Source organism: Scardinius erythrophthalmus, assembly GCF_964197995.2.
Source record: "Scardinius erythrophthalmus genome assembly, chromosome: 8".
Taxonomy (NCBI): domain Eukaryota; kingdom Metazoa; phylum Chordata; class Actinopteri; order Cypriniformes; family Leuciscidae; genus Scardinius; species Scardinius erythrophthalmus.
The window spans coordinates 15,386,063-15,413,002 of record NC_138228.1 but is presented as its reverse complement, the minus strand read 5'-3'; the positions used below and the strand labels follow the sequence as shown (position 1 = coordinate 15,413,002).

Below are 26,940 nucleotides of genomic sequence, written 5' to 3'. Positions count from 1 at the left end.
TTTTGGTATAGCTGGGTCCACGATGCACGTACACTTTGTCCCGTAGATGGTCTGCTTGTGCTTTAACCTTGTGCACGAGCAGATCCGTTTTCTAGAGAAGCGTTCCATTTTTTCGCTTGCAAATTCCGCCATGTAAATTGCAAATCCGAGCACAACTGGCTTTAAAAGGGAATGGGAGATGAGACTCTGATTGTTTTTTTGCACGTTACCCCCAAAACACCCCCTTTACTCATTAAGAGAATAGAGACAACCCTTTTAGACCATGCACCGGGGTGCGCCGACCATTTTTCCCGTCGTTAAACTAGCAAAAGTGGATTCAGACCTAAGTGCACTTGAGCCTTGCGCTTTAGACCATGTGCTTAGATCATTAAAATAGGGCCCAAAAAGTGTTTATAAAACAAGCTGCCTATACCCTATACCTTTAAGTCTCTGTAAGATATACTGTATTTTACTGAATCAGTTTGTCTAAAATGTTATCAAAGGTTATAAACAGGGTCTCTACAGTGCTTTGTTAAATTTTTGGCAAACACAGATTACAAAGAATAATCTGGAAGCAGTCATATTTAAATGCATTGTTTTCTTAACCTTATGCCCATTGCTGTCTGCCAGAGAGAAATAGAAGCCTGACGGTGTTGACAGGTGCTGTATTTTTTTATTCACGGCTGAGACAAACCCTGCCAGTGTAGAGTTGTGGGAGACAAGTCAATACATAATGCATGAAACAGGAGACACTGGTTTGGACATCCTCTCTGATTCTGTTGGACAGCAGTTTATGGGAACAGAAAGACAGAAGGACACCAGACTGGGGCGCCGCTAAGGGGGTAAAAGTTAGGGCCCAGGCACTTTTGGGGGCCCCAGAGATCGATTTTATTAACGGAATGGGTAGGGGGCCCAACCTCATATTCTTTCATAGGGCCCAAAATTGATGGTGGCGCCCCTGACATCAGTGGTGGTTCCATCATTGATGGGGGAAAACACACACACACAGCCACTATTGTCTTTTCACATCGTGAAACAATTCAAAGCATATCAACATTTTTATTGATTTATTTGATTGTTTATTTGTTTGGTCATTTCATATTAACTAGGAAAGCTGGGAACCCCATCCTTTCTTGACTGGTTACTGATTAAGACTGTTGTTATTCTGGTTTGGGTGGTGCTAATACTGTAGGTTAGAGGTAAACACTACACTGTGTTTTATGAAGAGTGAAATTTACAGCTATGTTGGAATGTTAATTATGTTAAAACACGCGATAAGTTAATGGCCTCATTTACTTCCATCAAATCGCATTTAACAGCAATTGGTTCCATGTACCTGCATGCCAAGCACGCACTATTTAATGAGGTTTACCATGTGAACACAAACTAGTTTGACTTCAGCAGCTTTATATTTAATTTATTACGGCTCTCTGGAATATTTGATTCTGATTGGCCCATTTTGGTAAGATCAAATATTTTTATATAATGACCAATAATTGACCATTGTCCCAAACAACCGTGCTAGTTTCATGTCTCTCATATCACGCTATTGTCTCTTCTTACATTTTTCTCACATTATATTTAAACTCAAATAAATCATACTTTGTGTCCATTTATGTTTTTATTTGGTAAGTAGTCAGGAAATACGTCATATAAATCAATGTTGAACAAATAAACCCTGACAGGCCGGGGGATCTGGATTTCTCACTGTATTTGGAAAACAAAAAAAAACAGTCCCTCATTTCCTTACTGTTTCACAACCCTGGACTGATCAGAACCCACAACAGTCCCACTCCAATCTATGAATACCACAGCTACATATTTTATGACTTTGTGTAGTCAAAAAGCCACTTCCTACAAACACTCAAGCTTTTTCAAACCAAGTGTGAAGCGAACAGTTCCACAGTGTGTCATGTATTTCCCCCCTGTTTTTAGTGAGGCATTTAAATGACTTTAACAGCTCTGCATTCTGACCATAGTTCAATTTTTCTGCCTGTAAAAGAACCACAAACCCGTGGCTGTTTCTCATCATATAATTGCAGCAATTTAACTTCATCTACATGTCTTTTTTGGCATTTTGTCCCGTGTAGAATTTTTCTTATCTTCACTCAAATAGTGGCAAGGCACTTTTGTTGTTATTTTAGGGTAGAAAAGGCTATTTTAATATAAAGAGCTCATTCAGAAGGACTATTGTAACAGGTAATTCTGCCCACAACTCCCACTTACCATCATCTGATAAAAGAATAATCACTGATTTATTGTTACAGGCCAGACAAATCATGATATCACAAACTGTGCTAAAAAGAATTGCCATTTCACCAGACAACTGCAAGTCAATGGAGCAACAAGCTCAGAGGTACCAAGTAATTACTGTTCTAAACTGTTATTCTTTTAGTTCCCATACAAACTATACAAACAGAGACCAGACTCAAACCTTGCAGACTAAACCAGCCATGAGACTCTGTTGCACCTTCGTCTGTTTTGAGTTAGTGAGTTTCATTTCCCAAACCAGTCAGTCCATCTTGAGTACAAGACAGAATGTGACCATGGCCAGATTAAATTACAATCAACTTGGATGTTTAAGTTATTTAAACTTCAATTACATTAAAAAAAAAAAGTTTAATGTTGTATAACTTTATTAAAAAAGTTGAAAATTGCTTAACTTATGAGTTAAAGCAATGTAAAAACTAATTGATCATATAACTTTTTACAGTGCAGATTTTCTCAAGCACTTTTTTTTACACTTGTTATTTTTCTCAATTCATTATTTTCATGTTTTTTTTAAAGCTGTCATTACTCTCAAAGGTGATTCATCATTAATAATTTAGGGCTATTCTCATCATTAATTATTAATCTTTACATGTATGTAAACAATAATGCACTATTCAGATTACTATTTCAATTATTTAAACATTTAAATAGTTCTGCTTTTTAATTTGTCAAAAGTTCAAAAAGTCACTGTATTGCAATCTATTTTTTTTTATTATTAAATAATTCTTTAAAATAAATGTATATTTATTAAAAGTATATTATGGTTCAACGACTTACAACAACAAATTATTTACAATAAATTAGTAAATAGTATGTGATTGTTTAAATAATTTTAATCATATGTGACCCTGGACCACAAAACCATTCATAAGTCGCATGGGTATATTTGAGGCAATAGCCAACAAAACATTGTATGGGTCAAAATTTTCGATTTTTCTTTTATGCCAAAAATCATTAGGATATTAAGTAAAGATCATGTTCCATGAAGATATTTTGTAAATTTCCTACCTTAGATATATCAAAAATGTATTTTTGTGAGTGGATGCAGCAAAATCGCCAACAGAAATGGACAAATTTAAAGGCGATTTTCTCAATATTTCGATTTTTTTGCACCCTCAGATTCCAAATTTTCGAATAGTTGTATCTCAGCCAAATATTGTTATATCCTAACAAATCATAAATCAATGGAAAGCTTATTTATTCAGCTTTCAGATGATGTATAAAGACTGGTTAAGACTTATAAGACTGGTTTTGTGGTCCAGGGTCACATATTAAATAAATATATTATAAATAAATTATAAGTTAAATAAATATTATGTATAAATAATATTTAAAAAAATAAGAATGCAGAGTTTTGTGTATCAGTAATGAAACTTTTAAGTTGTGAAGTTTTGCTTATTTTTATTTTTTTATAAAATAACATCAAGCAATTTTATTAGGCCTAAAAACAGGCTTCAACAATAATACATTTTATTTAGGAGAAATATGACCTAAGACATGTTCTTGACAGTTTTGTAAGATTCACCAATATATAACTCAATCATCAGATACCCCTTACGAAACACAGCTATGCAGCATATGTAGGTTACAGTATGCTGCTTTTCATAACTGTGCTGCCTACATTTGCACGCATCATATATCTCACAAATCTCACACTCGGCCGCTAGCCCATAACGCCGCTGCATCTGTCCAGTGTCTGCAGTGACTTAAAATAAGCCCTCTCGACAGGAGTGCCTGCTCATGGCCAGCGGGTCAAGCTGCCACACTTGGGAGGGTGCAGGAATGCCTGGCCGTCTTGTTGGTGTGTTATTTTTGTATCCTGGCTCCCTGCTGCTGGTACATTTTGTACACGTAAGGCGTGCGCACACAGTAGAGTCAGTCAAACTTAACCTCAGATCCATACCCACCTCCTCAAGACGCCCATTGTGTCTTCGCAGGGAGGATTTTCTTTGTAAACCAGTGATATTGCAGGGAGGAGGGGTCATCGCCTGCTTTTGCTCCCTCCTGGTCATGTGACACATTCCCCTTCCAGTAACCATGGCAACCAGCACTGGTCCAGCCTGTATCTTGCTGTTGTGAGAAGGGGAGGAAAGAGGGAAAGAAAAAGAGAGGAGAGAAAGCTTAAGATAAACATACTCTTCCCAGCAGCTGAGAGATTTAAGTAAGTGTCATTGACTTGGCTTCTTTGCTTTGATTCAGAACTGCTTAGTGTGCATGCTGTAGAATAAATAAGAGCCACCCTTTCTGGCTGATTTGTTGTGATGGATGACATCATTACATATTCATGTAGATATGAGATGCTGCAAGTGCTAGCGTGCGATGCTAACAAAACAGGGCTGCAGATGCAAACAATCATCAGAGAGATATTATAATCCCCATTTGGAATATTATGGGTGGATCCCTGCGAATTCGTTTTCATAACCTGGGATGGAGTCTCAGGGGGATGCGTGTTTCCCGGGCTCCCATTAGCTTTTCATAACGGCTCTTCTCCTGCACGGTTTCTTCAGTTGTGATGGAGGAATCGGGCCTTGTGTTCTCCTTTTAATTAGTAAATGTGCCGACTAGAAGCTCAATTCTGGGTCACCCTGTTCTGCTGTGGAACATCCATTTGTGGAATGTCCTTGTGATGGTGGAGGAGAGATACAGTGTTGTTATATTGCAGAGAGATCTGAACCTAGTCATCATTTTATGCATGAAGAATCAGACTGTATTAGAGTTTTGTAAGATTTGAAGAAGAGAAAAGAGCAAGAGAGAGAGTTATAGATTATGAAACAAGAAATCATATTGTATTTAGAAACATAAAAATGTAAGATATATTACAATAAATGAATGTTTGTGCGATCAGAGCATTAAGATTGCAACTTGCATTTGATCTTAAAATGACTTATGTGAATTTGTCCCAGATATTGACAGACAACTGAATGTTATCTTACGGAAAGTAACAGTAATTTTGATAAACATTTTCTAAGGAACAATTTCTGCTAACTCTTGCTTGCTAGAAACAACTTATCACAAGGTCAAAGCACAAATATGACTATTTAAATAACTATTTAAAACATTTTGTTCTGCTTTATCTCTGATTTAAGCCATTCTATTGCAGTTTACAGTATATATATTTTAAATAATTTTAAATAATATATCAAAATATTTATTAATTATTGATTCCAAGTGCTATTTTGTGATATGATTGATAACAGTGACATTAATGTTTCTGTTTTATTGACTTTATTAGAAGTGTTTTTTTTTGTAGTCCTCAGTAAATCACATAAAAGAGTAGAGCTATTGCATCTGTATATCTTGTAGCATCTGTTGGTCCAAGTTTTCAGTATAAATGACAGAGCCTTTGTTAATGGTTATGTTGGGCTTCTTTGTTTTTCAGGAACACAGGCATTTCTTTCTCTCTGAACTGTAGATTAAGTCATTTCTTTGTGGAATCGGTGTGTTTAGATTCTCTTCTTTGTGCCGTAATACCAAACAGATGTAGACTGTCATCACATGAATTATGTGTCTAGTCTGAGAAGTCTAGCTTTTAACTTGCTCGTATTTAGATTTTAGGAGCCCTTAAATTATCCTTTCAATGTGCAATAATGACCTAATTAGTGCTGTCGAAAGTATCAGTATTAGTAGGGTTTGAGATTTGAACAAACCACTAACCTCATTTATTACTTTTTGGAATGTCACTCGTCCCTGCATTGTTTTTGTTGTAGATGGGAATTTCTTAGTGATCAAAAAATGTATAAATAAAAAATATATCAAAATGTAATAGATTTAAACTGGAGGGATGAGAGACATATAATAAGCAATCACCCAGAACACCCTAGTAACCACATAGCAACAACCTAGCAACCAAGTTTTGTATAAGCAAGCGTCATTAGATATAAAAAAATCTAGATCTAACTTTTTAATGCCTGTACTTTATTGCATTTTAGAGAACCCCAGGACTGCGTTTAGGATTCTAGAGTATTTGCTGCTATCTTTCTAAATGACTCCACTACTAAAGAATGTTCTTTTCACATTTTCTGGAGCAGCACATATAGTTAAGCAGTGTGAAATCTGCTATCTTGCCAGGATCTGGGAGCACACCGTAAATCATTCTGGAAAAGGAGATATGCTTACATTTAAGTGGGATTGTAAATCTCTTACTGAGCTGGAAACTGGGAAGTTACATTTGAAGGTGAAGTTCTTCAGATTTGCGAACAGGACTAATAGATTGGAGATGTGAAATGGTATATAAACAGACTACTGTTCAAAAGCTTTTGAAAGAAGTATCTTATGCTCATCAAGGCTGCATTTATTAATCAAATCAAATATACAGTATAAAACTGAAATATTATTACAATTTAAAATATTTTTCCCTAATATATATTAAATTTACACACACACACACACACACACACACACATATATATATAGTTGTAACATTCTAAAGGTCTACAGTCAGTTGATGAATTTAACGTTTGGCTCATATGCACGCTCTGTTACTGTTCTGGTAATAGATTTAACACAAGATGTTACTGATTTTTATAGCATAGAATCCTGAATCACATACTCTGAATCTATTAATTCATAATAGCCCATTAAAGGTGTAATTTGAAATAAACATTATAAAAAGTTACCCATTTCACCTTTAAGGTTCTGCAGTCACACTTTAAGTGGGTGTTCAGTGAGTGTTGCTGTGGAGATATTATTCAACACTCAAATACAGGAACAGTGCTTTCCGTTTAAAGGTATACAATCATGTACCCACGAACACCTCAAACAGTTTGAACATCAACAGATAAGTGGATATTTTTACATTGCTATCTTGTGTTCGTCCCTTTGCATCATGTTCAAGAGCAATCACTATTCTCCTCCATCACAAAGGTTACATGACAGTTTTGTTTTTTTGTTTTAGATACCAATTGCTTCTTTCGGTGCAAAATGTGTTCATATTAGTTTCAGTGTGCATCCTGGGAGCAATGATTTCCCAACAGTCTTTCATGTCTTTTCTAAAATCATCTGACTTTTTTTTTTTTTGGCTCTGTGAAAGAAAAACAAGTCATACTTCAGCACTGTTTATTTTTTGTGAGTTCCAGATCTTAGCTTGAAGCCTGTCAACACAATGAAACCAACTTAATAGCTTTGTCCGTCAGAAAAATAAATACAACTTTTATAAGATGTCCTCGCCCTTTTCTGGGCCTGTATTTGGTTTAGAAAACCATACAGAATGATCAAGGAACCAATCTGCTTTTTTTCCCCCTCACACTGGTTGGATGAAGGGACACTCAATTTTCTCAACCAGCTTGCATTTATAACTCTAAAAGACTGGGTAAAATCCCAGAGGTCATAGTGGTTTAGTGTACCCATAACCACTGCTGTTTAAATTGCCACATATGACATTGGCTGCTCCCTGTCCAGACAGAGCAGTCTTTGCTGAATGACACATTTGCCCAGTTTCACAGACAAGGTTTAAGCCTACTATATTCCCAGACTAAAGTGCATGTTTGATGAAAGCAACTTGCACTGACATATCTGCCATTGTTTTTGCTCAAGATGCACACCAGCAATGTTTTTTTTTCCTAAGGCACGTTTAAAAAAAACTGAAATATCCTAACTTAACTAAGCCTTTAGATTTCATCTAAATTCGTCATTGACCCTAACGACAGAAATAAAGAAGTAGACGTGGTCTTAAAACACCGAACAGATCACAAAAGTGAGGAGTCCCAAAACCTGAGAACGACCTTGCCTGGTGACGTCAATTTGAGCAAACCAATCAGATTAAACCTTGGAAGTGTACCGCCCATTGCTGCCAAAAGTAGGGGGAGTGGAGCCAAGTAGTGTTCTTTCATAACCGCCGTCCGCTTTCAGTGAAATTCAGCGGAATAAATCCACTGTAAACGCAGTTATTGCCTTGCGGACTATAATCATCTCATACGTGCCTGTTTACTCGTTAGAAAAAAAAATCACGTAGGATCTGGTTTCCTCCCCCCTTCTGCTCAATGGTGTGGGATCCTCCTTTTCTCTCGCATTAGCGCCTTTCTGGTGCTGCAGTATGAACGGACACACACAGCCAGGCGGACTGAACTAGTACCTGCGGATTTCGGTTAAAATGTTTTACGCTGGTGTGGGATTTTGGAAACGACTTCAAGACGGACACGTGGAATAAAACTATGTTATCGTTTTGAAATTAGTTCTGGTGAAGTGCACAGGCAAACGCGTGTCATTGTTTATTGTAAGGATCCATGAAATAAAGGTAAGTATCGACTGCGGTGATTGTTGTTCGGATTGTAGAAACGGATACTTCTTTGCTGACTGGTGGTGGAAAGTCCGATTCATTTCACCGAACCGGTTCTTTTGAACAGTTCGTTTCAAAGAACCGGGTCAAAAACCGATTGAATTGCCTTTTATGTTATTCTTTTAAACGTTCCATAATTTATGTTTAATATTTTTTTGTCGATTAGGCTTTATTAATAAGGTCGTTTATTTTAATCATGTGGCCCAGTTCAGTTTGGTGCAGGTAATTAATTCGTGGTTCAGCTCATAATAACAAAGTAATTTGCATGAAACAATACTAAATTCATGTAAGGTACTCATGTATTCATCTCTCTGTTCTCATAAACCCACTCCCAGAACGTTTTAGTTGTAACATTTCTGAGATTCTGGTGTTAAAGTAACTTATATTTCGTCCCATCTGTCAAATCATCGGTTCACTCCATGCTCTTCTTAGTATCACAGCTCAGTTATCAGTTGTCGGTTCATTGCGTTTCAGACATGTTTGAAAAGATCTGTTCCTCTGGTGTCGGTTCATTGAATCAGTGAGTTGTTATTTGGAGAACGGCTCGGTCCAATTCAGTCCGATTCCTGAGCGAATCGTTCAGATCGTGTACTGCATCAAACTCTCTTAAGGGAGATAAATCGTTAAATCTTTTGACACAGTGACCAACATTAAAATAAGATGAAAAACCTGTCGTAATTTATTATTTATGCTCAATTTCAACGATTGATTAGCGTTTAATTGCATAAAAAAATTCGAAGCTGTCCGTCGTGTATACGTTACATTCCAGCGTACCAAACGGACGCCTGTTTGTTTAAATTACTATTACACATTGAAGGAATAATTCACCCATAAATAAAAATGGTCCACTCACCTCCATGTTGTTGCAAACTTATTTTTATTTATTTCTGGAACACAAAAAGAGGTGTACGCTGAATGACAGGCTGAGTCACCATTCCCATGCATTGCTTCTTTTCCATACAGTGAAAGCGAATGGTGACTTGAGTCTGTCAAAATGCCGTACCTCTTTTGTGTTTCACAGCTTGAATTCACAATTTTAAATGACTCATTAGTCAGTGTACATACATTGACATGTGGGACTAACTACAATAACTCATTTGTATAATGTTAGTGTTACCAAAAGATGTGCAAAAACAACACACTGCTCATGTAAATGTGAAATAATGAATTATGGATGTGCTTATTTAGACTACTGCATTCCATGCAGGATTCCTCTGGTCTTTCAGGGAGAAATATGTATGGCCACACTGAACTAACCCCGTGAAGGTTACTGTTGCGTCATCACCTTTGTTTCTGATAATCTCATAGTGCTGTGATGTTTGCCCATGACCACTCATAAGATAAATGTACAACTTGGCTTTGACTGAGACTCTTTAATCTGACCTCTGTGTTGTCTTGCTGACCCACATTTCTATTTTGGACAAAAACCTTTTTTCCACCCAATGACCTTTGTTATGTATGTGGCACTAATGGTTTTTATTGATTTGATCTTGATGTTTAGCTGATGCATTGAATGCATGCTGTTTACATGCAATTAGTAAAGGTTTATGGTTAGTATTTCAACATAGATTGTAATTTTTTAATGTTATAGTTTAGTTTTGAATGTTATTGAGAAGGTTATAAAGTAACAGATATTATGAATCCTTTTTGTACCTTAAAATCGTCCTTGTGTCTTTGTTCATAGTCAGGCTGACTCAGCTCAAACCCAGCTGATTATTTTGGCAAGTATGCCAGGCTTAGATTAGATGTTTGACTTTCTAACAGCTACCATCAGTGTGTGAGAGGCTGTTTTTTTATTTTAATTGGGAGCCAGAAATGAAAGGACTGTGGGGCAGATCTACTCAACTGTGACCAGTTAAACAAAAGTTAAGTAACATTTACCTCTTTTTTTTTTGGAGCTCCGGTGTGATGCATTTAATACAGAGTTCTTCTTTCCGAATCCAAACTGGCAGACAGTGAAAGATCATGCTGTGGGCACTGGGTTGGCCATAAAAGGAGATGTCTGCAAGTTTTGGCAGTATTGTTTAGGTCTTGGTGCTGCAGGTATTTATTGCCAACATTTTTGATTTTCAAATTCTGCACTGGCTTGGCCAGAGGTTGTAACGGAAATGTCACGGAAGTGGAATTAAAGGGATCAGTTTACTCCTAGGGAAGAGAGAGCAAGTAATTCTGTTCATCTCTGTTACTGTGTTAGATTTGAGTGTTTTCTAATCATTTAAATTGTTCATAAAAAGTTAATTTACATGCAATTTATTAAGATTATTTTACTTTTAATTATTTATTTACATATTTATTTATATAGGGTAGCCTATCTGAATCATGTCTTTCCTAAAAAAAAAAAAAATTGTTCATTTGATCTTGAAACGTGTGCATATTTTTCTCCTTTAAAAGATTCCCAATCTTTTCAAAGTTATGAATTTGGAATGGTTATATAGATTTGTTTTCGGAAAGTAGAATAATCACTAGACTGATCAGGCTTATCTTCCATCCTTGTGATTATTTTTTTATTATTTTTTTTATTTTATCTGTGCAATCAGAGATAAGAATATCTAGCTATAGCCTATAGCTTAGTGCAAATTTGACAGTTTGGCAAATGCTTTTTTTATGGATGCACACAAGGCACTCATGCTTTTTAAACTCATGTAAAATTTGATCACGTAGCACACGGCCTGATGTATTGTTGTTCATTTTATATGAAAGGCAAGATGTAAGTGGTTGTCTTTAGATTGGCAGAGAACCTCTAATGGAAAGAACAGCCGCTAAAGCTGCTCTGCAGGAGTTTATTTAATTAAACTTGTTTTAAATTAGGAGAACTTAGTTGCACTTCCTCTAGCTCACTGCCACTGCGTCTGTTAATTTTTGAACATCTCTGGAATCTAATAATGAGTCACAAAAGATGCCAGAGACGTTAGTCCGGTGTGTTTTTGAGTGACTCTTTAAGTTCAGTTTGAAACGGTTTGCTTGTATACTGCAGGAATCATGGGAAACATCATGGCAGTTTTTTTCTTTATGACAGATATTCTAATCTAACATTTGTGTTATGGGCAAAAACTAGATAATAAAATAATGTAGCCTAGTTCCTACTGAAATGTCTTTGTGATTTTATGAGATTAATGTGAAAAGGATGTTTGTTTAGGAATGAGGAATGTTCGATTAGACTATGTTTTTCAAAAGACCCCTGAACCGAAGAAGGTGATCAATCAATGTCACTAAAGTATTTTTGGCTTTTAAGGAAAAAAGCCTTTTTTTTTTTACGTTTCTTAGTGTTACAATTAAGTGACCAGACAAGGGGGAGTGTTGGGGAAACCTGTTTGGAAAGAATCCCTATATTTGCTGTTTGTTAGGTGCGGCTTGTGCAGAAATTACACACTGCTACTCTAACCTTCACTGCAAGAGTATTTTCAAAGACATCATCCTACTATGTACTGCATTAAAGGAGAACTCCGGTCAATTTTAACATTGAGCTAATTTTTTTCTAAATTTGGAGTACTGTCAATACAGAGAACAACGACAAAAATCGGTGTTGGCTACACCGCGTTATCCTCTTTTTAAAATTTGCACCCTGTTGACTTCAATGGGGCAAGTACTAAACCTGCTTTTAGCCTCTTAACATCCTTGATGTGTCATTACAAGTGCACAGCTAATGTGAGTGATTCCTTCAGAGGGATCACGGGTGAATCTGACTGCAGTAGATGTGAAAGATATGAATAAAAATTATGTTATTTCAGCCAGCACACATGTCTGTATTTTCTTCCTGTTTTTGGTCGAAGTCCATAGTAATCGATTGTCGAGTTCACCCGCATAGGTTTAGTTACTTATGATCACGCGCGTGAACTCGACAATCGATTACTATCGATTCTATCTAATCGATAGTAATCGATTCTACTGCAGTCAGATTCACCCGTGATCACTCTGAAGGAATCACTCACATTGGCTGTGCACTTGTAATGACACATCAAGTTTGTTAAGAGGCTAAAAGCAGGTTTAAAACTTGCCCCATTGAAGTCAACAGGGTGCACATTTTAAAAAGAGGATAACATGGTGTAGGTAACACTGATTTTTGTCGTTGTTCTCTGTATTGACAGCACTCCAAACAAATTTACAAAAAAATGAGCTTAATGTTAAAATTGACCGGAGTTCTCCTTTAAAGCCGACATAAGATCAAAATTGCATCGTGTCTTGTGGTGAACAATTCATCCGTGCAAATTAATTAAAAAAAGAACCTTTAGTAATTGTCTTCGTAATCTTTAATCGAAATATGAAAATGTTTTGTGTTGACGTCAGTGTGACGGCTTGGGTAGAACATCCCCTCCTACTGTCTGGCTTTATTTAACTCCACTTTTAGACACTTGTGAACTTCCCTAAATACTTCCCCTTGGGGGGAATCCCTGTCGAAGTTCAACTTTGTCAAGTGGGCCAGAGTAGTTTATTTGAACAGACCCTCGACCCCTCGATTTTAACCAAATGAGCAAATCTAATAAGTATACTTCAGGCAGATCCATGGACCACAATTCAACACGATTGTGACATCACAGCATGTCACTCTTAATTTGCCCCCACCCCACACAACTCTAGTGTATGATATTAGAGTTATTTAATTTAACCGCTACTTGTTGTAGCTTGCTACCTTAAGCTGACTGTCTTTTTGACACAATTATAGTTTATTGTATTGTTGTTTTTTTCGTTGTTTTTTTCAATATTATTTAATAAATATATTAATAATATTTTATATTTGTTTATATTTAATTTTTTTTAACATCCCAAGCATACATACAGGCTTATAGAATGGTGCGTAAACAAATTCATAAAAAAAAAAAAACCTAGCCTAAATAATAAATCAGCTCCATATCAGATTCCAAGGGATCTAGGGCTTATAGGGCATTCCATTTAAACCCATTACACACAGAATTAATCAGTTAGCTCTATGTTTTTTACTATACACACTTTAGATCTCAGGTGGTTCCCAGATAGTAACATTAGATTTAGGGATGCACGATATTTATCAGACAGATAAATTATCGGGTGATATGGGTGAAAATGACGTCATTTTTATTGCTCCGATAAATAAAAGAAATCCGATAACTAGGTCCGATAAAGTACATTTGCCGGTAAAACAATCAATCAGTCGGTCTGATTTATCCGAGATTCATTCGCTTTCCTAGTGCAAATGACTGCGGCTTTAAAACTGTGTCACGACTCGCGGAACCGATATTACGACAAAGTAATCGTATTTATAGTCCTTGATGACCAACCTTTTTTCAGGTTTTCGACGGAGACAAGTGAAAAGATATGTACTTTTCTATGAGGAGGGTAAGATGTTGAGTAGTGCAAACTGGAAATCATTTTAAGTTTATTATTATTATTATTTATTTTATGTTAAACTATGTAATTTCAGATAAATCTCATCTATGATAAAACCACTTTTGAGGATGCAGATACACTTTATTTTAGTTAAGGATGCACTTTTGTTTTCGAGGTTGACAAATGTCATTACGATTTATTTTGTATTTGAAAAACGTGACTTAAAGTCTATATACCTTCCTCATCCTCATGCACTAAAGGTTGAATAGATAAATTTCTTTGTTATGCATGAAATACTTTTAATAATAATGTGTTGTTAATGAGTTGCTAGCCTAAGGGTGCTTTCACACCCAACTCATTTAGTTCGGTTGAATCGCACTAGAGTTCTTTTTCCCCATTGGTGCGGTTCATTTGGGCAGGTGTGAATGCAGCAATCGCACTCGGGTGCGCACCAGAAGCGGACCAAACAAGCTTACCGAGACCTCCTCGAAGAGCTTTCAAACAAACTCTGGAGCGGTTCGTTTGTGGTGAGAACGTGATCCGACCTCGAAAAGAACCAACTGCCAAAGAACTGCTGTAGTCAGCTGCGCTGTGCATTATGGGATGAGGAGAAATGTTTGTTGACAGTTTGCACTTTAAGCATGGCAGCTCGCGGACAAACTTGGAGTTGTGAGGAGGTGCGGAGCCTAATAGAAATTATTAACGTTATTTTCGAGCCGCATCCTTGCTTCATTCTCAAATATTATTGTTTGTCTAAGGTGTAGACAAACTATATAATAAAGTATGACCAGGGATACATTCAGCCCACGCGGTCGTCTCTCCATAGTAAACAGCGGCGTGTTGTCTGCTGGATTTTCCACTTCTTTGTTTACTTCCGGGAGTTCTGTTGGAATTTTCCCGCACGTTAATTCTGGCTAATCGAAGTGCAGTTATGGAAATGCGTTCAAGACTCATCTGGCCAACAAGTGATGTGGATGTTGTCACGTGACTGCATTTTGGTTCGTTTTATCTATCAACTCATAAACTGATTCGGACCAGAGCGATCAGTGTGGTGTGAAAAAGAACCAAAACGCCTGAAAAATGCTACAAAGTATAATTTTTCACCCTTGGTCCGGACCAAATGACCCGAACTACAGATGTGAAAGCACCCTAAGTGCAGATAAACTATAGTTCTGTCATAGTTATGTTAAACTCTTTCTGTTACTAAGTATTGTGGTGCCTCAGGACTGATGTTTGCTATTATAGTTAGTTAGGCCAGAGCTACTAAAATATCAGTTTCATCAGTGAATCTTAGATTTTCTATTCTCCTGGGTGCACAAAATGCAGATTATATGAAAATTATAATATAAAAATTTGAACTTATTCGTTATCGGTATCGGATACGGCCATGAGAACTTAATTATCGGTTATCGCTGGTATCGGTTTACATTTTTCATATGGTGCATCCCTAATTAGATTAAATTTGCTTGTTTATCTACCACTTACCAATTTCACTTTGTCTTTAAAGGGATAGTTCACCCATTTAAATTGACATTTACTCTCTCATGTCGTTCAAACCCCATGACTTTTACTTACATGGTACACAGAAAGAGTTATGCCCATCTTGCTCTTTTCTGCCTGGCAAATACTGACAAAGAACATTTTTCTGGATGACTGCTTTTGTGTTCCATGGAAGAAAGATCATCATATGGGTTTGGAATGACATTAGGGTGCAAAAACAATGACATAAGGTTCAGTTTTGAGGAAACTAACTTTTAAAGGCTGACTCCTGTTTTTAAAGTTCCCACAGACCCTGTTTGGCCCTTATCTTAAAAACAGAAGAGGTGGAAAAACTCTGATGACTGATCAGCCAGTCTATTTCCCAACATGTCTGTGTGTCTTACTCTGATAAGGTGTTACAGTGGCAGGGTGCCGCCACGCTCTGCCCACATTTCACTTCGAAGTGACTGGCAAAGGATTCTTCCTTCCTCTCACTGCCGCCTCATCTACACCTCCTAAGCGACCGTCTCCACTCAAGCTGTTTATTTGGAAGAGTCCAGAGAGACACAATGGTAATTTCCTTCAGGACCCAGTGATATAGTCATCGTTCTGTTGGTTTTGGCTGCTAGCTTTGCCACTACTTTAGCTGTGGAACTCTTGTCTGAAGGAAATTATTTTGATTTGCTGGATTTGTTGAGTCAGCAAACGGGATCACGTTATAATTTTTGTATGTATAATGTTTTTTTTTTTTTCGCCAAATGTAATATTGACACCATAATTGATGTTGGCTATCTAATTGTCTATGCTCCAGTCCAATACCTTTTTTTAGTAATTATCTTTTTTGTAATCTAAACCTTAATCTTCAAAAACACAAATAATTTACAACATGGTTACTGTAATTATTAAATTTAAAAATGTCCTTTTTTCATATTGTCCATTTATAATTTTATGATGTTTTTCACTTTATTTTAGTTATTTTTTTTATACATATTTTTTTTAGATGAAGTACTATAGTGTTTTAATAGGTTAACTGGGACGGTCGTGCTGAATTCACCTATTTGACTGACATTAGAAAGTTGTGGAAATTCAGCACAAACATATTTGCAGCTTATTTTCAGTAAGTGGTATTTTTGGACGAATTAAGCAGAGTTCTCAAAATTACTTTGTTTTCATAGTATCAGTCTTTTTTTTTACCAAAAGATTTTTATAATATGACCCCTTTTAAACGCACATAGGCTAATTCTATTTTAGTTTTTATATCAGATTTGTAAAACATTCTATTATGTTTATATATGTGGAGTTTTATCATTGCATGATTTAAGCAATCTTAATGAGTCATTTGAATGAAATAAATGAATCATTTAATATGGACTTCAGAAGTATCTTATCTCAGTCAAGTAACTTGAACCGAACCTTCATCCTGTGGGTGATGTGAAACGTTCCTATGTGAGTCACTGTACTTTTCACCTTTGTTTTGTTTTCATAAGTGCTTTTGGGATAGCAGTAGTGAGCCAGTCTTCCTTTTAAGATCAGTTACCAATATTTTTGCAGTTGTCCTCTCGTTGACTCCGCAAAATAAGCTTTTATTCCACCCATCACCTATAGTTTGTGAAATTGCTGTCAGATTATAATGTAATTCAGTATGTGTCTATTTTCCTTCTAATGAAAGTCCATTGAAGTGCTTAGCATCTGTCGGACAGTTTTGGGTTACAGGCCTATTGAAGCCCATTTTGTATTCCATTCACACTTGGAGTCCACCCTTTTCCTCTGCTCGGTTGGTGCAAACTGCTGACTTCAGGCCAGTTTTGCACTTTATTTTTCCTCCTACCTTAAAATGTTTGATGATTTGAACCATGGAGGTTTGTCAACCTGCGTTTAAGGAGAAATCCGTCCTCTGTCCCTTGGCGTAGTTAAAGGTGCGAGAGTTCACAGATGTTGAAGTACCATTCATGTTATGGAAAGGTTTCAAACTGCAGACGCTTGGCCAAAAAGAACATTTCTCAGAAGTTTCTTAGAAGCTGCTCATATTTATTGGAGTTACATTCCATGTTGTAATTTTCCAGAACTTAATGACAACTGATGTAATAGCCGATATGTAGGCCCACATTGATCTGCATTCTGAATTTGGATCTGTGGAATGAATTAAAAATATGTATTTTATCAGAGAGTACTACATTCCTATTTATAGCCAAATGTTCAATGAAATGAGCCAAATAATGAATAAAAAAACATGCAAAGGGATGGGAGTGTGTTGAACTTCAATGTTAGCGTTTGGAATTATGCTTTCTGACAGCATGTTTACTGTTTGTTTGCAGAAGATGAGCTGTCAAACCAGTATGACAGTTTCTTCTCATGAACTCCCGCTTTTCTGTTTGAGTGTTAAATGTTAAATGTTAAGGTGTTCATCACAGCCACAGGTATGTCATGATGCATTAATGTCATGTTGGAATCATACTAATTATTAGATATAATTGCAGTTATATATAATTAGACTTTAACAGTGCTGTTTAAATCCTTTTAAATTATTTGTCTCTGGCAGTGCAAACAGCTGTTCCATATGCGGATTTGTTGGAATTGACAGAAAAATACTTTTATCACTACACAAATTAATTTCTGATTCTCTTGCACATTTTTTTAATGTGCACCTGGTTACACTGGCTATAAAAGCTTATCAAACAAAAAGTTGCTTCCTATCTACTTTAAATGTTGATATATTGGTTCGTTCTAACATAACGTCATTGTGGTCAAGTGGGAGAAGTCAACGTTTTCATAAAGTTTCTAACTTATATGTTTGTAAACTAGTAATTACGTTAATTCTGATGACATGAATTCCCACCATAATTATAAATTTTTTGAATAGTGGTATTTAATCTAATTTAACCTAAATTGTAGGTTAAAGTAATAGTTTACACAAAAATGCTATCATCATTGATCCATGTTATGTATTTAAAAAAATAAGTAATTTAAAATAATAAGTTCATTTGGGAGCTTCAGTTCCTATTCATTGTAACTAAACAAATAAAAACAATCCTTTTCCTTAAACCACATGAGATTGAGTAAATTATGACATAATTTTCAATTGTGGGTGAACTATTCCTTTTAGGAGACTAACTTCTTCACTTGTATGTAGATATGTTCACTGATTTAACTGTCAGTCTCATAGGGTTGCAGCTGTATGCGTGCTGTCATTTATTAACGCATAAAGCCAAGGCTCTGGCAGGTCTGGGTCAGTGACGGTCCTGCCTCTTTGCTGTCTGGAGTCTTGTTTACCCAGCGAGTAAGGGTTAACCCCACCCACAGCGCGTGGGATTAGATCAGCATGCCGTATTCACGGGATTACAGCCCTGTTGTCTGTTTCTGAGACCAGGAAACTGTGCGCAGTCACGTAGTGACTGCCGCTTCTGTTTACTCTGCTCATCTCTGAGATGATATGTAAGATGACACGGGCTCATTTCATCAGCCGGTTTCAGTCTGTGAAAGGTGTGTCTAGTGTAATTTACATTTCTAATGAAACCCAACAGACAGAGTAAACATGTTTTATTGTCGCAGTTGAATGGCATTGTTGCGTTTCCGCCACGGAATAAAAAAAAAGTAAAAAAGGTAATTGCAACTTTTTATCTCAATTCTGGTCCCCCCCCCCCCATGGAATAATACAATTGTGACACTTTATACCACAATTCTGACTTTTTCACTCAATTGCAAGTTTATATGCAAATGCATTAAATGCAAATTATTTTCATGAATGAGATTTAGTTATGAACTACACAGAGTCATCAATTACAAAGTTTTACTACTAGGGCATGTCTTTGTACCTGGCTGAGCATGACCAAGATGGCTTCTTTCTCATAACATCTGATTTTCAAAAATGTACTAAAATAACTATTTCAGCAGGAATTAAGTCTAAAAGCCTGACAACTTGGATTGGAGAGGTGGGGGATATAATACTCACTGTTTCCTTTGCCTTGAAATGTATTGCATACTTTGTGGTTGTTGGTCACAACCATCCAAACAATCTGGAATTCTAGCAATCTGCACAAGTTTAGCAATCTTTGCTGCTTAATTATTGTGGTAATCAGTGTGGCAAAAGATCATTAATTTTGTATTTTTTTAAAGTAAACGTTTCTGTAAAATGTATTTATATTTGTGCAGTATTGTTTGATACTCTCTGTATGGACCAGCTGTACAATTTCCCAGCTGTTGGGAGTTAATTAGAATAAGATGCTTATATTTTGTAAGCTAAAACTTAAAGAAAATCTTTTGTTGGAAATGATTCAAGCAAAGTTTTGTTGAATGCATCTTGGTGTTTTGATTATCGGTTTAATTCTGTTTGCCAATGTCTGTTATCAACCATTTATGGATAACTATGCAAATATGAACATGTCCAGATAAATTCAGGAAGCCGAATATTTAAATGAATGCTAAGGCCACATAAGGTCATATGTGACATTTGTGACTGTTGCTTCTTGAAAAAAGATATTAAAATGGAAGTATATTTGGAATTGCATGATAGAGAGTCAAGTATGTGTATTAATGATCAACTTTCTCAATATAAATATGTCTCGATTGCATAATGCAATTTTTAGAGCAATATAGAAATATAATAGCAACAAATATCACATAAGAATCTAATTTATTTTAATGAAAAAAAAGGTGTAAACAAATTTGTCTGAACAAGATACTGCAATTCAATGTAGCTAGACATGAGATAATTCAGGTGACTCACAAATAAATGGGTCAAAATGTGCATACATTTATCTTTAAAAAAAAACTACGTCAATAAACTTTTTCAATTAGTTCTTAGAAATAAACTTCTGTTTATTAGTATACATAATATAGCATTTGTTTTCATGGCACAGCATTTCTGTGGTGGCATATTTTCATAATGATGTGTCTCTATTTGTGATACAGTCTGTGTAATGGAGCTTGCGTTCAGACAGTTTGTAGGCCGTGTCTTTTAATCTTGGTGTGGAAAATGATAAGCTATGGAAAGCTGGTTGATGACAGAACTTAACAATGTGTTCACAATGATCTGTGGTGAACATATAGACTGTGATTATTTAAAGGAATAGGCCTAGTTCACCCAAACACAGAAATTCTGTCCTGTTGTTCCAATCCCTGCTGTTTTTTTTCTCTGTGTCAAACATAAAAGCAGAATTTCTTTCTTTTCCATACAATGACAGGCCATAATGACCACGACTGTCAAGTTCCAAAAAGATTTTTCAAAATGCTCCCTTTTCTGTTTCATTGAAAAACAGTATACCATACATGTTGGTTTTGAACTAGTCCTTCAAAATGTAACTGTGGTTTTTATTTTCTTTCTTGATGGATTCACTTCTCAAGCTCTGTATTACTGATTTCTCATGCGTTTCATATCATTGTATTCATGAACACCTTGCAAAATGTTTCATGTAATTGTTCCCTAGTTATTCAATTTTTGAGTTTGTCTGTTTTTTAGTTACATTAGCCTATATGTTTCATGTTTACTTGGCATGAAAAACACAGTCTTGTAGTTGAATCCGCCTCAACGGTTAAAGGGTTAGTTTAAATTCTGTCATTTGCTTGACCTCATGTCATTCCAAAACCTGTAAGACTTTCGTTCGTCTTCAGAACACAAATGAAGACCTTTTTGATGAAATCTGAGAGTTTTCTGTCCCTCTTTTGACAGTCTACGCAACTACCACTTTGACGCTTCCATAAAGAGATTGTAAAACTAATCCATATGAATTGAGTGGTTTAGTCCAAATTTTCTGAAGAGACACGATCGCTTTATATGAAGAAGATTTAATTTAGGCTTTTATTCACAATCACATATGAACAGCCATCAACGCACTCATCATTTGTGGTAAGCGGAAGTTCAAGCATGTTCGCTTGATGTGTGAGAACCAATTAGTTCATTCTCGTGTGTTACACAGTACGTTTGAGCTTTTGCAGTAACCAATGTTGAGATTTCTTCTCGTGTTCGGTTGATCTTCCGTTTATGTTCGCTGATCATTTTTTTTTCCCTAAATTCAATCTGTTCATCATATAAAGTGATCGAGTCTCTTCAGAAAATTTGGACGAAACCCCTCAATTCAGATGGATTACAATCTCTTTATGATCTTTTTGAAGCGTCAAAATGGTAGATGTGTGAACATTAAAAATAAGTTTCTTTGTGTTCGAAGATGAACGAAAGTCTTACGGGTAGGTATGCACTGAAAGAGTTAAAAGGGCAAAAATATGAGCTGAACCCTCAGTGTTCAGCGCTCATATTTCACTCGCGCAGCATTTTTTTTTTTTTTTTTTTTTTTTTTTTGTGAGCGGCTCCGCTTCCGAAAATCCACTACTTTGAAGCAACTGGCAACGCTGGTAAAACGACACTACCCTCTCGTTCACTGATCCGCTCCCCGTTACGTTCTGCTCACATGCTCTGATGATAATAGCTTTGTAGGACTGTACTCTGACAATAATCTTTATTTTGATAATTGATCAAATAATAAATCTGTTAAGTCTGATTCTGTCACATAAAACTGAATGAAGGGTAATATTGGTATTTAATAAATTCTTTATATATTTTATGTCCAATTTTGGTGTTATTTTATTTTATTAGCTTGCATTTATTTTAAGATTCAGATTCAATAAAATTATTGAATTAATTAAGTCTACTAATGTAAAATAAGATATTAATATACCTATTAATTAATGGGTTTTGGCCCATAATTTCATTTCGATTTGGAACAACATGAGGACAGAAAAGAAATGATGACAGAATTTTAGAATTTTTTGGGTGAACTAGGCTAACCCATTAAGGATTCTGAGCACAGAGTTACTATTATACACATCACCGAGGTGTGGTGGATAGTGTTCAGACTGTAATTATGGGTAATATTAACACATGCATTTTTGTAACTCCATTTGAAAGGATCGCCTACTTTATATCAGCAGACTCACTACAGTTGCCATTCTTTTGAAAGAAAGAACCCAGCTAATTTCAGGTGGATACTGGCCTAGTTTGCCTCGCCCACATCAGTTTGCTTTGTTTACCTGCCCACATGCAGCTCTGTTGGCTTAGCTCCCCTCCTCCATTTCAGCATGTGTATAATGATGTCATACTCCTTTGGTGATGTTACCATAGCGACAGCACTCCTTCTCACCTGATTATCTGGAGGGAAAGACACAGTAGGAGGAGGAGACATCACAGCTGTTTGATAGACGGCATAGGGGTGCGGCCTAATGTTTTATGCGGCGGTAAAGGAAGCCCCTTCGCTCCCATGGGAATTTTTAGATGAGGGAAAATCACAGCCAAACAAAGAGACTTGAAGATAAATGTGCAGAGACTTTCTGTAAGAGAAATGAATGGGAAATATGTTATGAGTTGTCCTCCAGCACAAGGAGGTTGGGATTTTATTTCTCTGCGTTTATTAAAATCCAGAGATTTGAGTTATGCATTGTATTTCCCTCGGGCTAGTGTTCTTTAAATATATTTGATCTTACCCCTCACGGTCTGTCATGTGAAAGTGATTTTAGCTTTCATGTTTTTAAATGTTACATGTGATCTCATGATTTCCCTGGAACCAGCAGCAGTGCAATTAAACGTTGTGAAGGTGAGATAGAGTGAACTTGATATCTTTATACTGAATCTAGATAGCGAATGTTTATCTAAATTGTGTCTGTGGTTAAACATCTGCTGTCTCATCATGACTTGAGTTTGTTCAGATATCAGCAGCCCTAATCACCAGACATCTGGCCATATTGAGATTATCAGAATCGGCCAATAACTGTACCTGCTTTGCTGATTAAACGGAATAGTTAACCCAAGAAAAAAAAAAGAAAAAAAGTTTTTTAAGCATTAACGGGAAGCGTTCGGTGCAGATTGTTACTGTCCAAGAAAATTTTCTTTTTTTGTGTGTTTAAGCAGACCAGACAGGTTGCTGGAAAAGTATATTTAAATATAAATAAATGTTAAAATGCATGAAATGTATACATTGATAATTTACCCTTTTAGTCTAGATATTGGCATCTTTTGCTGAAAAATATGTCCTATATTACACAAGCGCACAAATTTTTCATATTTGTTTTTGATGACCATGGAAATGATTTCTTTTTAAAGAATTTTTAAATGTGATTTCCATATGTAAGTCATGGATAGTAATAATCTTAAACGATGGAAAATAAATATTATATTGTTTTCTTATACTGAGCTAAGAAATTGCTTTTTCTGTGTGATTGGCTGGAAATTGCTGTCTGACGTAATAGCCTACAGTTCACTGTTTATGAAATCATACCTTCATTTTTAAGCCAAAACTCTTCATCTCTTCAACACTCTGGCATGTCTTCCATCCACATGCCAATACAGGAAGCATACTGGAAATATATGGGGTTCCGACAGGAAGAGAAGTGTGGAAAGAGCTTTTTGTACAGTCCATTCAGACATGTAATACGGTCTATTTTTAGCCCAGAGTGTGTCACAATCTCTCTCCATAAAGTAAAAAAATGCATGATGCAAGCGTATATGCGTGTTTGTTTTAGAAGGCATGCTGTGAATCAAAACAGTTCTTTGGATTCCCTCTACTGTACAGTTACAGGTTGTATATGTATCTGATTAGTTATTCATTCAGTCTTCTTGCTGTTGTGTTGAATAGATTTGAACAGATTGCGCTTTGTCTCTGTAATGCTGTTTATCAGCATGTCCGTAGTGGTTGTCTTCTGTTTCTCTCATGTCATACAAAGTTCAGTGTGTATTCATAGCAGCTAGGCTATATCATTAACACCACATTGCTGTGTGTGACACAGGCCAGATAGCTGTGTCTGAAATTGAATATACCTATAGTGACCGGTCACACCATGGCAGAAATGTGGGCGTTTCCTCTGTGAAAGAGATACTGGATAAAGACCTGTGTTCAATTATAGCAGGCCCTGTTTTGGAAGTGTTCAGGCATGCCAGGAGTTAAAATTATGTTATGCTGTAACTTTAACGTGACTATAGGGCCTTGCAGAATTATGTAACCTGGCTCTTCACATCCTCCCATGAGTCAGTGTGACGAACAACAGATTTTACATTTGCTGTTTTTGTTTTTGACAGATTTTTTTTAGTGTTGGTTTGTTGCTGTGGTCAAAGTCTCTCTTTTTAGAAGTCTCTACATTATTTTTTAGGAAGTGATCCATGTTCTGGGGTTTGTCACCAAGTTGTACAACATAAAGATTTTAGGGGAAACATTACAGAGTTTTCACGGTCATGTAACACTTTGAAATGGTAAACGAACATTTTTATATGACCTGGAAATGTCATGGAAATCATAAAAGTTAATGCAAAAATCAATTCATATTCTATTTAATTTTTGCAGTTATGGTCAACAAAAATATTTCATTAGTTTTGTGTTTTTTATTTAAATTACTTATTTAAATGTATTAGTATTAACAATGCTTCCACATTAGGCTAGTGCCAAAAAAAAAAATGCAGCCTGCCCTCTATTAAATGATCTCCATACAATTAGACCCATGTTTCACAACACTTGTATGTTTGTCAGTGTTTCCCACAGAATTAGATTCTATTTGCGGTGGTGTGGTGTTTGGGGACCGGGGACCGGGGACCGGGGACCGGGGGGGGGGGGGGGGGGGGATTAAGTTAAATATATATATATATATATATATATATATATATATATATATATATAATGTTTATATAAACATCATATATATAAACTTTATATATATATATCATATATTTTTATTGACAAGTACACATTCCCATTGCCAACAGTTAGTGTCAGATAACTTAAAGACTTTGCCATTGCTACACTTTCTATGCTATGACTGCTCCACAGACTTTTTGTTGCAAATTTTGCTCACACACAAACCTGGAACTGGACACACACACACACACACACACACACACACACACAGACACACACAAACTCACAAACTTACTGACACACTCAAACACAGGCTCACACACTCAAACACAGGCTCACACACACACATTCAAAAAGACTCACACACACACACAGATTCAAACACAGACACACACTCACACACACTCAGACCCAAACACATACTCAGACACAAATAAACAGGCTCACACACACACACCAAACTGGACCTGGAGGTGGACAAACACAGACTCAGACACACACACACGCACACCTGGAGATTGAGGTGGACAAAAACCAACACACACTAACCTGAACCTGGAGATAATAATAATATAATGTCTAGTCTGGTGGCTGTGATATGAACCTACCAACGTCCGTTGCAATGATTTTTGGAATGACGGATCGCGAGAGGAACAAATGACGTTTTAGTCGCATAACATCGGTTAATGGAAACGCCGTCATTTCGCAATAGTTGTAACGGATATTTAGAAAAAAAAATCGCAAAAGTTTTGCGCGAATCTGTAATGAAACGCGACCGCGCTTAACATCTAGACAACTTCTCAGAGTTATGTTGAGCAAACAGTGTTCATTATACTAACCATTCAACTCCGGATTGATTCTGGAATCTTCGCTGGGGGAATAAGCATTAAGCACCGGCAACAATCCGCCCTCCACATGCTCATGTTTTGATTCAGATTGTGCGGTAAGAGAAGGAGGGGCTAGTCGTGCCTCCATTGTCAGTTTGTGAGAGAGAGGGGGAGCAAGCAGCGCGAATAAAATACAATTTTACCCATATTAAATTTAAAAAAATCTGAATCAATCCGTGGCGGTCAGCGTTGATATGTGGCGGGCCGCCACAAATTAATGAATGTATGGGAAACCCTGTTTGTAGTTACATGCACATGGTCATGCTTCCTTCTCGGCTTATGGCTAGTCCTGCATGGAATCCACATAATTCCATAAAATCTCAGCGGACTTCTTCATGATTTTAACTGCTGCTGTTTTCTACACATCCTTACCACTTGCATTTTTTAAATAATGGTTTCAGCTTCTTTTAAATCCATTCCACAGATTTCTGCAGGTTTTCCCTCCACCATCAACACAGAAAATGTGAATAAAGTATGCAGGTTCTGTGGGTCTTATGTCTGAGTGACCATGTGGTGTTTGTACACGTGTAGGCTATATGTGAAACCAGCTTCTTTCCCATGCTCTTCAGGAGTCAATCTCCTCACTTATAACTCTTTGAGGGCTTTAAACAGGTTAGTCAGTGTTACCCAAGCTTCGCCGCTGAGGGTTTCTGATATCATATACGTGTCGAGGTTCTCAGCTTTCAGGGGCCGACAGAAGTAAAGCCGGATGAGGACAACCAGAAAAAAAAAATCTATATTTGTCCTATGAGGTTCAATTTCTGCACACCTTCAAAAGAAAACAGTTTTTCTTTCACTCAGCAATCTTTGTTAAATGAGCTGTACTTTGAACGTCAATGTATTTCAGCATCGTATTTGTTTACATGACTGCTGCCGTGCAAAAATGTGTATCCATTTGACGCATTAGTGTCATGTCAGAGGGTTATGGAGAGAGGAAACATCTGCCTCAGTAATGCATTCACACACCTTTCCAATATATATATATATATATATATATATATATATATAGCAAATGACTATTAAATATATTAAGCTAACACCGCAGGTACGGTTTTATTTTTAATTGCAATTTTTGTATTAGGCTACATTCAATTGTCAGCTAAAATTTCACGATTATGAAAACGTGGGGACAATGTCGTTA

General features: G+C 36.4%; 1 protein-coding gene across 25 annotated transcripts in view; it reads left to right on the top strand.

Annotated features, from left to right (window-relative positions):
* Positions 1 to 4,095: 4,095 nt before the first annotated feature.
* Positions 4,096 to 26,940, top strand: part of mical3a (microtubule associated monooxygenase, calponin and LIM domain containing 3a) — a 96,119-nt gene continuing 73,274 nt past the window's right edge. For 24 of the 25 annotated variants that reach the window (XM_081372641.1, XM_081372635.1, XM_081372634.1 and 21 more), the window contains exon 1: positions 8,038 to 8,482. The gene's annotated coding sequence lies outside the window, so the exon portion shown is untranslated. Of the gene's footprint in view, positions 4,412 to 8,037; positions 8,483 to 26,940 lie in introns of those variants that run through there. The other variant, XM_081372629.1, reaches the window with a different exon arrangement.